This window comes from Artibeus jamaicensis, unplaced genomic scaffold (assembly GCF_021234435.1).
Source record: "Artibeus jamaicensis isolate MK-2021 breed Jamaican fruit bat unplaced genomic scaffold, CSHL_Jam_final contig_410, whole genome shotgun sequence".
In the NCBI taxonomy this organism is placed as follows: domain Eukaryota; kingdom Metazoa; phylum Chordata; class Mammalia; order Chiroptera; family Phyllostomidae; genus Artibeus; species Artibeus jamaicensis.
Genome location: NW_026521820.1, coordinates 2,309,629 through 2,325,003, shown reverse-complemented (window position 1 = coordinate 2,325,003; position 15,375 = coordinate 2,309,629). Strand labels below are relative to the sequence as shown.

General features: G+C 39.7%; 1 protein-coding gene across 7 annotated transcripts in view; it reads left to right on the top strand.

The window, feature by feature from the left end:
- Positions 1-206: 206 nt before the first annotated feature.
- Positions 207-15,375, top strand: part of RCBTB1 (RCC1 and BTB domain containing protein 1) — a 90,487-nt gene continuing 75,318 nt past the window's right edge. For 5 of the 7 annotated variants that reach the window (XM_053665389.1, XM_053665388.1, XM_053665382.1 and 2 more), the window contains exon 1: positions 207-343. The gene's annotated coding sequence lies outside the window, so the exon portion shown is untranslated. Of the gene's footprint in view, positions 344-881; positions 936-15,375 lie in introns of all 7 variants that reach the window. The other 2 variants (XM_053665385.1, XM_053665384.1) reach the window with 1 other exon arrangement.

Here is a 15,375-nt window from a genome sequence, read left to right as displayed (position 1 = left end):
ACGCTTCGTAGGGCCGGAAGGCTGGACTTGGACAGCTAATCTTCTTCTACAGATGCCGAAGGCCCATGGTCCCACCGCCATAAAGCAAGCGAAGCCAAAGGGCGGCTTTCAGTGGGAGCTGGTTGGGGACCACTACGCCAGCGTCACGTGAGGCTGCCGGGAGCACGTGATACGGAAGGCCCGCCCCTTGCTCCCTGTCTCTCTCACCGCCCCTAGACTGGCCTTGGGCGCTGCGGCCCGCTAGCGTTACTTCCGCCAGCCAATCCTCAGAGGTTCCCAAGGCGCTCCCGGGGGGTGGGCTCGGCTGGCGGCAAGGGGCAGTGGCTGGCCTTCCAGGTAGCCGGTGAGTGCGCACGCGAGCTCTCAAAGGTCGCTTTCATCCCTTCCCTTCCCTTCCCTGCGTCTCATTCCCCACGGGCCGGGCCGGCGTGCCCAGTTGCTTTTGCTCCCTCCCGCTTTTCCTCAGGCTGCGGGTTCTGGTCCTTCGACTCCGCGTAGTTAGCACCTTAGCTAGCGTTTGTTTCTTCGTCCTACGAGGAGGAAACGGGTGGGAACAGGCTAGGGGAAGTTTTCTTTGCTCCTTCTCGTTTTTTAGCTACAGGGACGCGGTTTTGCTTCTAGCTCAAGTCTGTCGCTGCTCTGGTTGTTGTTTTGCGAGAGCTACCTCCTTTGGCCCTCATCATCTGCGATCGCCTTTCCTCTAGATGTTAGCACCGCCTCCTTCGCCTCCGCAGGGGAGAGTAGTGGTATTCAGACCGTATTCTTCAGTTTCCCATTCCCCCACAGCATGGAACTCCATAAAAGGCTCTTCACAGAGTAGACATCTTTATCCAGGAGTGCGGTTAACTGAGTGAAATGACATTTTTCTTGTCCTGCCTCAGATAAACTACCTGTTGTGTTTAAGATAACCATCGAGGCACGGTCCTTCAGCTTTTGTAAGTGGCTTTTTGCTTATGTTTATTTGCGTGTGAGACACTCCGAAGTCATCTGCTGCAGAACTCTGCAGTTAGGGATCACAATTTTATAAAGCAATATTATAATAATGCTTTTAAAACAACAAATTCATTCTTATTTATCTTTGGCCTATTCTTTTTGGGGGGAGGATTACAGCCCTTGGAAGCAGAAACTGAGTTTCTGAAACTGATGTGCATTGTGAAATTAGAACATCAAAACATCAAAGTATATAATGCTGAAAGGAATGAAAAATGATTTAACCCTGATGTTAGTTTATTATGTGGTTTAAACTGTACAAAGTATCCATTTGAAGTGAGCACTGGGTGAATTTCACCTCTTTGAACTGCCTTCAGGGTTGGGTATATAGCTGTGCATTAGATTCTCTGTGGGATGGAGATTTTTTTTTTAATCTTTACCCAAGGACATTTTTTTCATTGCTTTCAGAGAAAGAGGAAGGGAGAAGGAGGTAGAGAGAGAGAGAGAGAGAGAGAAACATCCATTGGTTGCCTTCTATGCTCCCTGCCTGGGGATCAAACCAGCAACCTGGTGTGTGCCCTGATGGGAATCGAAGCCTCAATCCTTGGTCTCTGGACAATCCTCCAACCAACTGAGCCACATTGGCCAGGACTGATATCTTTAAATCTATTTTATGAATAGGAGTCAATCAGTCTATCCTTGTAGTCTTTTTTTTTATAAAGAGGAAAGATATTAGTCATTTAACATTTTTCTTGCACAGTGATTATGTGTGTGATCCAAATGATCAAGTTCTGGGAGCTTCAGAAAATAGCCATAAAAACCAAAGCTATGAAGTTCTCAGCTTTAAAAAAATTCTTTTAAAAATTTAGAATTAAAGAGTACCTGCATGTTCCAACCAGAGTTTGGCTCCATCAGCTCAAGCTGGAAAGCCTGAGACACTGTCCTACTTTATCTGAAAGTCATAGTGCTGATAAAACTGAAGGGAAGTCAAAGATCTTTATTATTACTATACTATTCCTTTGTGTACTACATTCAGTAAGTCAGGCTTTGGGCTTGGAGGCTTGAGCTTAGATGAAGAGTGAGACCACGGAGAGACCCTAGTTAAGTTCCCCCAGTGCCTATGACCTCATGACTAACCCCAGCTGTGTCCAGGTAAAACAAAATTGAGAGGAACAATGCATTGCTGTTGTTTTAAGCCACTGAGTTTTGGGGTATTATATTACTAAGCAAAAGATAAGTGAAGCAACTAGCGCTTTGTGCCACAAAATCCTTGGTTTAAATCTGGCTCACATATAAGTCAGTTCCAAGATGTGATCCCTGGTATGCAGCAGTGTGCTTTAATGATAAATGTCTAAATTAATTAAATATATAAGGATATACTTACTGAATTAGTTAAACTAAACTGGCTGTATTTCATACCCTACAAGGTAACTGACAGTAAAAAGTCATTTTCTTTCATGTAATTGGTTATTATTTGTATGTGATTGTTATTATCAGTGTTAAATTGTTAATGGTTTGTGATATAATTCTCTGACATGTTTTAAAGGAATGACCCATTTTTTAAAAGATTTTATATACTTATTTTTTAGAGAAAGGGAAAGGGAGGGAGAAAGAGAGGAAGAGAAACATCATTGTGAGAAATAACGTGAATCAGTTGCCTCTCTCACACCCCCAACTGAGGACCTGGCCTGCAACCCAGACACATGCCCTGACTGGGAATCCAAGTCTTTTGGTTCCCAGGCCAGCACTCAGTCCACTGAGCCACACCAGCCAGGGCAGAATTACCCATTATTTGAATGATGGATGTGTGATGTTTGTTGCATTTTGTCATTTGATGAATTTAGTACCTAATGATTATAGCTTAAGTCCTTACAGTAAGATCTGCTGCAGTGAACACATGTGCTTTGTTCTCAAGGGTTAAGGAGAGTAAATCTGATGCAAACTGTCATTTCTAATGTGTATGTTGTAGGATTTTTAAACACAAAAACAGTGGATTTTTCAGGAGTACTTCTGTCATTGCCTTTAAATGAAAAAAATCCTCAGAGAAGCTTCCCATTCCAATTCTGGTCAGATCAGTTTAAAACAAAACAAAACAAAACACTTCCCCAGAGAAGAAAATTTCACAGGATGTCAGATGAATAGGATTCTCACACTTCCAGTTTCCACTGGGCTGTCTCAGCATCTTTTTAGGTTTCCCTAGTGAGAACTCTTTATCATACTCCTGGTGACTGCTTTAGACCTCTCTACCTTTTTTTGCTGTTGCTTCATTCCACTTTCTATTGCTATCTATCCTCTTACTTTTAACAGGAAACTTTTTTTTCTTTCTTCACAGGGACTATAGCTGATCTCAAAAGAGAATGTGCCCAAATGCAAATCAAACCACAATGAGCTACCACTGCATACCCACTAAAATGACTATAATAAAAGGAAAGATAAGGGTTGGTCATGTTATGGAGAAATTGGAACCCTCATAAATTGCTGGTAGAAATAAAAAATTCAGACTCAGTAGAATGTGTGTGTATGTGTGTGTATAGAGAGAGAGAGAGAGGAAGGAATTGCCTTCAACTTCTGGTTCCCTAATCATTAAAGCCACTTTCATCCATATCTATCCTTTCCTTCTTCTCCTGTGTTTTAATGGAAGATTTCCCCCCTTTCTACAGCTTACCTACATTTTGCGTCAGATCCCATTTCCTATTACTTTCTCAGAAACCTCAGTATGTCTTCTTCTCTGTCTTTCTATTGTCTCCTTCCCATTAACATTTAAACATTTTTACATCTAACATGTTTAAAATAAAAAGACCACCCAAAATGTGGCCTTCACCTCCCACCTGTTTTAAAATTACTACCCTATTTCACTTTTTTCCTTCATAGTCAAACTTCTTGAACTTTAATATCCATTATTTCCTCTTCACCTTCCACATGCTCCTCATTCTGCCTGCATCAATCTGCCCTCATCCACCCACAACCTCTCTGAAACTATTGTAGGGGTTGCCAGTAAATCTTATCAAATCCAATTGACATTCCTTAGTCTTTACCTTATTTGGTCTTTCAGGAACACCCTGCACTGTTACTACCTTTGTGTGATGCTCACATCCCTAGGCTTCCATGACATTCTTCTGGTTTTCTTCCTACTCTGCCTGTTTCTTCACAGTCTCTTCCATGGAGTATCTGTTCTTGTCCCTTTGCTGTTGGAGTTTCTTAGACTCCAAGATCCTCTTCTCTTCTTACTCCATAAACTTTCCCCTGGATGATCTCATGCCAGATTTCCAAATCTCCAATCCAGATCTCTTTTTGGACATATCTACTTTGATATCCCACAGGTAGCTGAACTGAAAATGTCCAGAGTATAATTTCTCTTTTCCCCTGGAAACTTGCTGTATTCTCTGTTGTAGTGAGCAGCATCGTTGCAGTTTACTCAGTTAATTAAGCCAAGCATCTGTGTCTAATCTTTGGCTCTGCCTTTCCTCTATCTAGCTCCTTTCTCCCATTCAGTCAGTTATCAGTTACAGAATTCTCTTGACTTGTCTCTTGTTCAGTTTTCTCCATTTCCACTTCCTTGGTATATAGGCTTCAATTCTTTCTTTCCTGGATTACTACAGCCACCTGAGGGTCCCTCTATCAACTCCTTCATCCCCATCTAGTCTCTACATTCAGCCAGAATAATCTTTAACATACATCTGATCATACCACTTCCCTGCTTAAGCTCCTTCAGTGATTACATGTTGCTCTTAGGATAAAATCTAAGCTTTTTGGCTACAGTAATGCTGAATTTCTTTCAGTTCCTCCACCAGACCTTTACCTGGATATAAGTTCACTATTCCAGGTGCCAGCCTTATTTTCAGGTAGTTGATACTTCCCAATTCTGATGCTACTCAAGCATCCAAACCTCACCCTTAGAGTACAGGCCTCATTGTGGTGAGCATCTGTTTGTGTGTCTAGACCCCCTGACCCCATGTAAGTTCTACTGGGGATTCAGGTTGCATTGGCTGGTAGTATTGGCTCTATGTTCTGTTTAACTAGAGGACACTTAATAAACATTTATCAAAATGAATACAGTATGGTTCTGCATGTCCATTGCAGAATTTCAATTTGGCTTAGGCCATCACAGATTATGTTTGATACTTTTCATACAGCAGAGACTAGAGACATTTATGTAGAAAGGTTCATGATGATATCATAAAGAGCTTTGAACCCAGCCAAGATGGAGGCGTAGGTGGAAACACTGTGCCTCCTTGCACAACCACAATTAAAGACAACAAAGATTTAGAAACAAAAACACGACCAGAACAGGCAGAAAATTAAACTGTATGGAAGTCTGACAACCATTTAACTGGACCTGTAAGAGGGGCGGAGTCAGTGGATGGTGGAGAGGGATCCTGGCAGAAAAGGCAGTGGCTGCCAGACCAGGGAGCACAGGCAGTACAGGGATGACTACAGTCACACATTCGCATGCACATAAACTAGGCAAAAATGGGCAGCAAAACAGAACACACAACCCAGGGCCCCAGCGATGGGAAATAAAGCCTGAAAGCACCAATTGAAAAGGTGCCGAGGGAGACTCCCAGCCTCACAGGAGAGTTCGTTGGAGAGACCCACAGGGTCCTAGAATGTACACAAGCCCATCCACTTGGGAAACTAGCTCCAGAAGGGCCCAGTTTGCTTGTGGGAAGTGACAGAGGGGACTAAGAGAGAGCAGAACAAGTGCCATTGTTCCCTTGCTGACTCCGCCCCCACATACAGCATCACAACCCAGCAATGTGGGTTGCCCATCCTAGTGAACATGTAAGGCTCCGCCACTCATATGTAACAGGTGCGACCTGACCAAAAATGGCTCAAACAGAACAAATCAAAGCTCCAGAGTCAACACTTTTAAGCAACCAAGAGGTAGCCAACCTATCAGATTGCACAGTTCAAAACGCTGATGATCACGATGCTCACAGTATTGGTTGATTTCGGTCGCAAATTAGATGAAAAAAAATGAAGGTTACACTAAGTGAAATGAAGGAAAATGCATGGGGAACCAACAGTGATGAGAAGAAAACTGGGACTCAAATCAATGTAGTGGACCAGAAGGAAGAAACAACCAAACAGAAAAGAATGAAGAAACAATTCAAAAAATTGAGGAGAGGCTTAGGAACCTCCAGGACATCTTTAGACATTCCAACATTCGAATTATAGGGATACCAGAAGAGCAACAAGTGGAAAACTTATTTGACAAACAATAAAGGACAACTTCCCCATTCTGGCAAAGGAAATAGACTTCCAGGAAGTCTAGGAAGCTATGAGAGTCCCAAAGAAGGTGGACCCAAAGAGGAGTACACCAAGGCACATCATAATCACATTACCCAAGATTAATATTAGAGAATTCTAGAAGCAGCAAGAGATAAGGGGACAGTCACCTACAAAGGAGTTCCCATCACACTGTCAGCTGATTTCTCAAAAGAGACCTTGTAGGGAAGAAGAGGCTGGAAAGAAGTATTCCAAGTCATGAAATGCAAGGACCTACATCCAAGATTGCTCTATCCAGCAAAGCTTTAATTTAGAATGGAAGGGCAGATAAAGTGCTTCTCAGATAAGGTCAAGTTCAAGGAGTTCATCATCACCAAGCCCTATTATATGAAATGTTAAAGGGTCTTATCTAAGAAAATGAAGATAAAAGGTATGAAGAGTGAAAGGACAGTAAACTCATGGTTATTAACAACCACACCTGAAACAAAAGCAAACTAAGCACACATCTAAAACAGGACCGGAGCCACAGAAATGGATATCACATGCAAGGTTAGCAACAAGGGATTGGGAGGAGGAGAGGGGGAAGAAGGTACAGAGAATAAGTAGCATAGTTGGTGGGGAGAAAGTAGTCAGGGGGAGAGCAAGAGCAGTGTGGGAAATGTAGAAGCTAAAATAACTTATGACACATGTACATGAACTGAAGGGGGGAATGCAGGTGGGAGGGGGTGTGCAGGGTGGAGGGGAATAAAGAGGGAGAAATAGGACAACTGTAAGGGCATAATCAATAATATATATATATATATTTTTAATTTAGTTATTTTTCAAGTACAGTTTTCTATTTCTTCCATCCCAGCCCCCCCACCCCTTGTTCCCCACCTCCCTCCAATTTCTTCCCTCCCACCCCCAGTCCTCATCCCTGTGTCTTTCATACTTGTTCCTCAAAATCCCTCCCCTTTTTCCCCCTTAAATTCCCTTCCCTCTCCTCTCTGGTCACTGCCCACTTGTTCTCTATTTCAGTGTCTTTGTTTTTATTCTGCTTGCTTGTTGGTTTTGTTGTTTAGCTTCCTGTTATAGGTGAGATCATATGGTATTTGTCTTTCAGCACCTGGCCTATTTCACTCAGCATAATGCTTTCCAGTTCCATCCATGTTGTTGCAAAAGGTAGTAGCTCCTTCTTTCTCTCTGCTGCATAGAATTCCACTGTGTATATGTACCACAATTTTCTGATCCATTCATTTACTGACAGGCCCCTAGGTTGCTTCCATCTCTTGGCTATTGTAAATTGTGCTGCTATGAACATTGTGGTGCATAGGTTCTTTGATATTGATGTTTTAGGATTCTTAGGATATAATCCTAGCAGTGGAATTGCTGGGTCAAAAGGCAGGTCGATTTTTATTTTTCTGAGAAAATTCCATACTGTTTTCCATAATAGTTGTACCACTCTGCAATCCCACCAACAGTGAACTAAGGACCCCTTTTCCCCAAATCCTCTCCAACATTTGTTGTTTGTTGCTTTGTTTATGATAGCCATCCTGACTGGTGTAAAGTGGTATCTCATTGTGCATTTAATTTGCATCTCTCTGATAGCTAATGATATTGAGCATCTCTTCATGTGTCTCTGGATATTCTGTATGTCCTCCTTGGAGAAGTGTCTGTTCAAGTCCTTTTCCCATTTTTTTATTGGGTTGGTTGTCTTCTTAGAGTGGAGTCGTGTAAGTTCTTTGTATATTTTGGAGATTAAACCTTTGTCTGAGGTATCATTGGCAAATATGTTTCCCCATACAGTTGGTTGTCTTTTTAATTTAATACTGTTTTCTTTAGCCACGCAGAAGCTTTTTATTTTGATGAGATCCCATTTGTTTATTCTTTCCTTTATATTCCTTGCTCTAGGGGACATATCAGTAAAAATGTTGCTGCGTAAAATATCTGAGATTTTCTTGCCAATGTTTTCCTCTACGACTTTAATGGTGTCAGGACTTATATTTAAGTCTTTTTTCCACCTTGAATTTATTTTGGTGTATAGTGTAAGTTGGTGCTCAAGTTTCATTTTTTGCATTTAGCTGTCCAGTTCTCCCAACACCATTTGTTGAAAAGGCTATCTTTACTCCATTTTATGTTACTGTCCCCTTTGTGGAATATTAATTGACTGTACAGAGTTGGGTTGATTTCTTGGCTCTCTGTTCTGTTCCATTGGTGCCTGTTTTTATGCCAGTACCAGGCCGTTTTGATTACAGTGGCTTTGTAATATAGTTTGATATCAGGTATTGTGATCCCTCCTACTTTGTTCTTCTTTCTCAACAGTGCAGCGGCTGTTCGGGGTTGTTTATGGTTACATATAAATTTTTGAAGTGTTTGTTCCATGTCTGTGAAATATGCCATTGGTACTTTAATAGGTATTGCACTGAATCTGTATATTGCTTTGGGTAGTATGGACATTTTGATGATGTTATTTCTTCCAATTCATGAACAAGGTGTATGTTTCCATTTGTTTGTGTCTTCCCTGATTTCTTTCTTCAGGGCTGTGTAGTTTTCTGCATACAGGTCGTTTACCTCCTTAAGTTAGGTTTATTCACAGAAATTTTATTTTTCTTTTCTTTTTTTTTTAATATTAAATTTTATTTAGTTACTTTTCAAGTACATTTTTTTTTTAATCTATTTCTCCCATCCCACCCCACCCCCCCGCTCGGTCTCCCCCCTCCCTCCCATTTCCCCCCCCCAAGTCCTCATCTCTGTGTCTTTCATACTTTTCCCTCAAAATCCCTCCCCCTTTTTCCCCTTAAGTTCCCTTCCCTCTCCCCTCTGGTCGCTGCCCACTTGTTCTCTATTTCAGTGTCTTTGTTTTTGTTCTGTTTGCTTGTTTGGTTTATTCTTTAGCTTCCTGTCAAAGGTGAGATCATATGGTATTTGTCCTTCAATGCCTGGCCTATTTCACTCAGCATAATGCTTTCCAGTTCCATCCATGTTGTTGCAAAAGGTAATAGCTCCTTCTTTCTCTCTGCTGCATAGAATTCCATGGTGTATATGTACCACAATTTTTGGATCCATTCATTTACTGATGGGCACCTAGGTTGCTTCCAACTCTTGGCTATTGTAAATTGTGCTGCTATGAACATTGTGGTGCATAGGTTCTTTGAAATTGATGTTTTAGGATTCTTGGGGTATAATCCTAGCAGTGGAATTGCTGGGTCAAAAGGCAGGTCAATTTTTATTTTTTCTGAGAAAATTCCATACTGTTTTCCATAATGGTTGTACCAGTCTGCAATCCCACCAACAGTGAACTAAGGTCCCCTTTTCCCTACACCCTCTCCAACATTTGTTGTTTGTTGCTTTGTCTATTATAGCCATCCTGACTGGTGTAAAGTGGTATCTCATTGTGCTTTTAATTTGCATCTCTCTGATAGCTAACGATATTGAGCATCTCTTCATGTGTCTCTGGATTTTCTGTATGTCCTCCTTGGAGAAGTGTCTGTTCAAGTCCTTTTCCCATTTTTTAATTGGGTTCGATGTCTTCCTAGAGTGGAGTCGTGTAAGTTCTTTGTATATTTTGGAGATTAAACCTTTGTCTGAGGTATCATTGGCAAATATGTTTTCCCATACAGTTGGTTGTCTTTTTAATTTAATACTGTTTTCTTTAGCCATGCAGAAGCTTTTTATTTTGATGAGATCCCATTTGTTTATTCTTTCCTTTATATTCCTTGCTCTAGGGCACATATCCGTAAAAATGTTGCTGCGTGGAATATCTGAGATTTTCTTGCCAATGTTCTCCTCTAGGACTTTAATGGCGTCAGGACTTATATTTAAGTCTTTTATCCACCTTGAATTTATTTTGGCGTATGGTGTAAGTTGGTGCTCAAGTTTCATTTTTTTGCATTTAGCTGTCCAGTTCTCCCAACACCATTTGCTGAAGAGGCTATCTTTACTCCATTTTATGTTACTGCCCCCTTTGTCGAATATTAATTGACTGTAGAGGGTTGGGTTGATTTCTGGGCTCTCTGTTCTGTTCCATTGGTCTATGTGCCTGTTTTTATGCCAGTACCAGGCTGTTTTGATTACAGTGGCTTTGTAATATAGTTTGATATCAGGTATTGTGATCCCTCCTACTTTGTTCTTCTTTCTCAAAAGAGCAGCTGCTATTCGGGCTCGTTTATGATTCCATATAAATTTTTTTTTAAGTTATCTTAAAATTTTTAATTTGAAACAATAGTAGATTCACAGCCAGGTGCAACAATGCAGGAGGACACTTTACTCAATTTCTCCCTATGGCAACATCCTACAAAATTATAGCAAAATATCACAATCAGAATACTGACACTGATGCAGTCTAGATACAAACAACTTCTTCCCCTGCATGGGTCCTTCATGTTGACCTTGTATAACCAAACACACTCCTAGCCTATCTCTAACTTCTCCTAAAACCTTGGGAACCAATAATCTATTTTTCATTTGTCACTTAATTTATGTCACAAAATTTATAATTTTGTCACTTAAAAATGTGACATAACTTGAATCATAGTCAGTAATTGTTTGAAATTGTTTTTTTTTTCTCAAAACTAGTTGTATGGGAAGTCATCCAAGTTATTGTGTTTGTCAATAATGTATTCCCTTTTTATGTAGCACTCCACGGTGTGGATAAACCACCATTGGTTTAACTAGTCACCCACTGAAAAACATCTGAGTTTTTCTCCATTTTTTGGCTATTATAAATGAAATCCCTATGAAACATTCATGTACTGGTATTTGTGTGAACATAATTCTACTTTCCTGGATTAAATGTCCAAGACTGCAGTTGCTAGGTTGTATGGTAGTTGCAGGATTAGATTTTTTTTTAATTGAGCTAGTTGTGAATTATTTGGGTTACTATACATAGAGTAAAAACTTGGCTTTGTGATTCCATTTTTTGGTCTCAGCTTTGTTTTTATTTTATTTTTTTTTTAATTTTATTTAGTTACTTTTCAAGTACATTTTTTTCTCTCTTCCCCCCCCCGCCCGGTCTCCCCCCTCCCTCCCATTCTCCCCCCCCAGTCCTCATCTCTGTGTCTTTCATACTTGTTCCTCAAAATCCCTCCCCCTTTTTCCCCTTAAGTTCCCTTCCCTCTCCCCTCTGGTCGCTGCCCACTTGTTCTCTATTTCAGCGTCTTTGTTTTTATTCTGTTTGCTTGTTTGTTTTATTCTTTAGCTTCCTGTCAAAGGTGAGATCATATGGTATTTGTCCTTCAATGCCTGGCCTATTTCACTCAGCATAATGCTTTCCAGTTCCATCCATGTTGTTGCAAAAGGTAGTAGCTCCTTCTTTCTCTCTGCTGCATAGAATTCCATGGTGTATATGTACCACAATTTTTGGATCCATTCATTTACTGATGGGCACCTAGGTTGCTTCCAACTCTTGGCTATTGTAAATTGTGCTGCTATGAACATTGTGGTGCATAGGTTCTTTTGAAATTGATGTTTTAGGATTCTTGGGGTATAATCCTAGCAGTGGAATTGCTGGGTCAAAAGGCAGGTCAATTTTTATTTTTCTGAGAAAATTCCATACTGTTTTCCATAATGGTTGTACCAGTCTGCAATCCCACCAACAGTGAACTAAGGTCCCCTTTTCCCCACACCCTCTCCAACATTTGTTGTTTGTTGCTTTGTCTATTATAGCCATCCTGACTGGTGTAAAGTGGTATCTCATTGTGCTTTTAATTTGCATCTCTCTGATAGCTAACGATATTGAGCATCTCTTCATGTGTCTCTGGATATTCTGTATGTCCTCTTTAGAGAAGTGTCTGTTCAAGTCCTTTTCCCATTTTTTAATTGGGTTCGATGTCTTCCTAGAGTGGAGTCGTGTAAGTTCTTTGTATATTTTGGAGATTAAACCTTTGTCTGAGGTATCATTGGCAAATATGTTTTCCCATACAGTTGGTTGTCTTTTTAATTTAATACTGTTTTCTTTAGCCATGCAGAAGCTTTTTATTTTGATGAGATCCCATTTGTTTATTCTTTCCTTTATATTCCTTGCTCTAGGGCACATATCCGTAAAAATGTTGCTGCGTGGAATATCTGAGATTTTCTTGCCGATGTTCTCCTCTAGGACTTTAATGGTGTCATGGCTTATATTTAAGTCTTTTATCCACCTTGAATTTATTTTGGTGTATGGTGTAAGTTGGTGCTCAAGTTTCATTTTTTTGCACGTAGCTGTCCAGTTCTCCCAACACCATTTGCTGAAGAGGCTATCTTTACTCCATTTTATGTTACTGCCCCCTTTGTCGAATATTAATTGACTGTAGAGAGTTGGGTTGATTTCTGGGCTCTCTGTTCTGTTCCATTGGTCTATGTGCCTGTTTTTATGCCAGTACCAGGCTGTTTTGATTACAGTGGCTTTGTAATACAGTTTGATATCAGGTATTGTGATCCCTCCTACTTTGTTCTTCTTTCTCAAAAGAGCAGCTGCTATTCGGGCTCGTTTATGATTCCATATAAATTTTTGAAGTGTTTGTTCCATGTCTGTGAAATATGCCATTGGTACTTTAATAGGTATTGCATTGAATCTGTATATTGCTTTGGGTAGTATGGACATTTTGATGATGTTATTTCTTCCAATCCATGAACAAGGTATATGTTTCCATTTGTTTGTGTCTTCCCTGATTTCTTTCTTCAGTGCTGTGTAGTTTTCTGCATACAGGTCGTTTACCTCCTTAGTTAGGTTTATTCCCAGAAATTTTATTTTTCTTTTTGCTATATCAAATGGGATTTTTTCCTTGATTTCTGCTTCTGCTGATTCATTGTTAGTATACAAAAATGCCATTGTTTTCTGGATATTGACTTTGTATCCTGCTGTTTTGCCAAATTCATTAATTAGTTTGAGCAGTTTTTTTGAAGAGTCTATAGGATTTTCCATTTACACTATCATGTCATCTGCAAACAGGGACAGTTTTGTTTCCTCATTTCCTATTTGGATGCCTTTTATTTCCTTTTACTGCCTGATTGCTGTGGTCAAAACTTCCAAAACTATATTGAATAGAAGTGGTGAAAGTAGATATCCTGGTCTTGTCCCTGATCTTAATGGAAAAGCTTTTAGTTTTTGCCCATTGAGTATGATATTGGCTGTAGGTCTCTCATATATGGCCTTTATTATATTGAGGAATGCTCCCTCTATTTCCACTTCGCTGAGTGTTTTTATCATAAATGGGTGTTGTACCTTATCAAAAGCTTTTTCCGCATCTATTGATATGATCATGTGGTTTTGCCTTTGCTTTTGTTTATGTGATGAATTACATTTACTGATTTGCAAATGTTGAACCATCCTTGCATCCCTGGGATGAATCCCACTTGTTCATGGTGTATAATTTGTTGGATATATTGTTGGATGGGATTTGCAAATATTTTGTTGAGAATTTTAGCGTCTATGTTCATCGGTAATATTGGCGTGAAGTTTTCTTTCTTTGTTGTATCTCTATCTGCTTTTGGAATTAGGATGATGCTGGCTTCATAAAGGAGTTTGGGAGTTTTTCATCCTTTTGGATTTTTTGGATTAGTCTGTGAAGAATGGGGGTTAGCTCTTCCTTAAATGCTTTGTAGAATTCTCCTGTGAATCCATCTGGTCCAGGGCTTGTGTGATGGGAGTTTTTTGATTACTGATTCAATTTTTTTTTTGGTGTTAATTTGTCTATTCAGGTTTTCTACTTCTTTTTCATTGAGTTTTGAGAGATTATATTTTTCTAGAACTGTGTCCATTTCCCCTAGGTTCTCAAATGTCTTGGCATACAGTTCTTCATAGTAATTTCTTACAATCCTTTCTATTTCTGTGGTATCAGTTGTAATCTCTCCTCTTTCATTTCTGATTGTGTTTATTTGTGTCCGTTCCCTTCTTTTCTTGATGAGCCTACTTAAAGGCTTGTCTATTTTGTTTATTTTTTCAAAGAACCAACTCCTGGATTCATTGATCTTTAGAATTGTACTTTTAGTCTCTATGTCATTTAGTTCTGTTCTGATGGTGGTTATTTCCTTCCTTCTACTTGCTCTGGGCTGTTTTTGTTGTTGTTCCTCCAGTTCTTGCAAGTGTAGAGTAAAGTTGTTTTTTTGAAATGTTTCTATCTTCTTTAGGTAGGCCTGTATTGGTATAAATTTCCCTTTCAGGACTGCCTTCATTGTGTCCCATAAGTTTTGGTTTGTTGTGAGATCATTTTCATTTGTTTCCAGAAACTTCTTGATTTCTTCCCTAATTTCATTCTTGACCCATTCGTTGTTTAATAGCATAGCACTCAGTCTCCATGATTTTGGTTGTTTTGGGTTTTTTCCTTCGGGGTTGGTTTCCAGTTTCAGTACCTTGTGGTCAGAGAAAATGCTTGGTATGATTTCAATATTCTTGAATTTGTTGAGGCTTGTTTTGTGTCCTATCATGGGGTCTGTCTTTGAGAATGTTCCATGTGCATTTGAAAAGAATGTGTATTTAGCTTCTTTGGGATGAAGGGCTCTGTATATATCAGTTAGGTCCATTTCATCAAGGGTGTTGTTTAATGCCGCAATGTCTTTGTTCATATTTTGTTTGGAAGATCTGTCCATTTTTGATAGTGGGGTGTTAAAATCCTCTACTATAATTGTGTTGCTGTCTATATCTTTCTTGAATTCCTCTAAGATTTTCTTGTAATATTTGGGTGCTCCTATGTTGGGTGCATATATATTTATGATGTTAATGTCTTCTTGGTGGATTCTTCTTTTGAGTATTATGAAGTGACCTTCTGGGTCTCTCTTTATGGCTCTTTTTTTGAAGTCTATTTTGTCTGATGTGAGAATTGCTATCCCAGCTTTTTTTTCTTGTCTGTTTGCTTGGAAATTTTGTTTCCAGCCTTTCACTTTTAGTCTGTGTAGGTCTTTGTCCTGCGGTGGGTCTCTTTTAGGCAGCATATGTGTGGTTCATGCTTTCTTATCCATGCAGCTATTCTGTGTCTTTTGATTGGAGCATTTAATCCATTTATGTTTAAGGTTATTATTGATCGGTACTTATTCATTGCCATTTTTGTACCTGTGTTCCTCTGTGTGTGTCGTTTTTCCTTCCTTTCCTTAAAGCAGTCCTTTTAGTATTTCTTGTAGAGCTGGCTTGGTGGCAGCAAATTCTTTTAGACTTCTTTTGTCTTGGAAGCTCTTTATTTGTCCTTCTATCTTGATTGAGAGCCTTGCTGGGTAAAGTAGCCTTGGTTGTAGGCCTCTGTTTCTCATTACTTGGAATATTTCTTG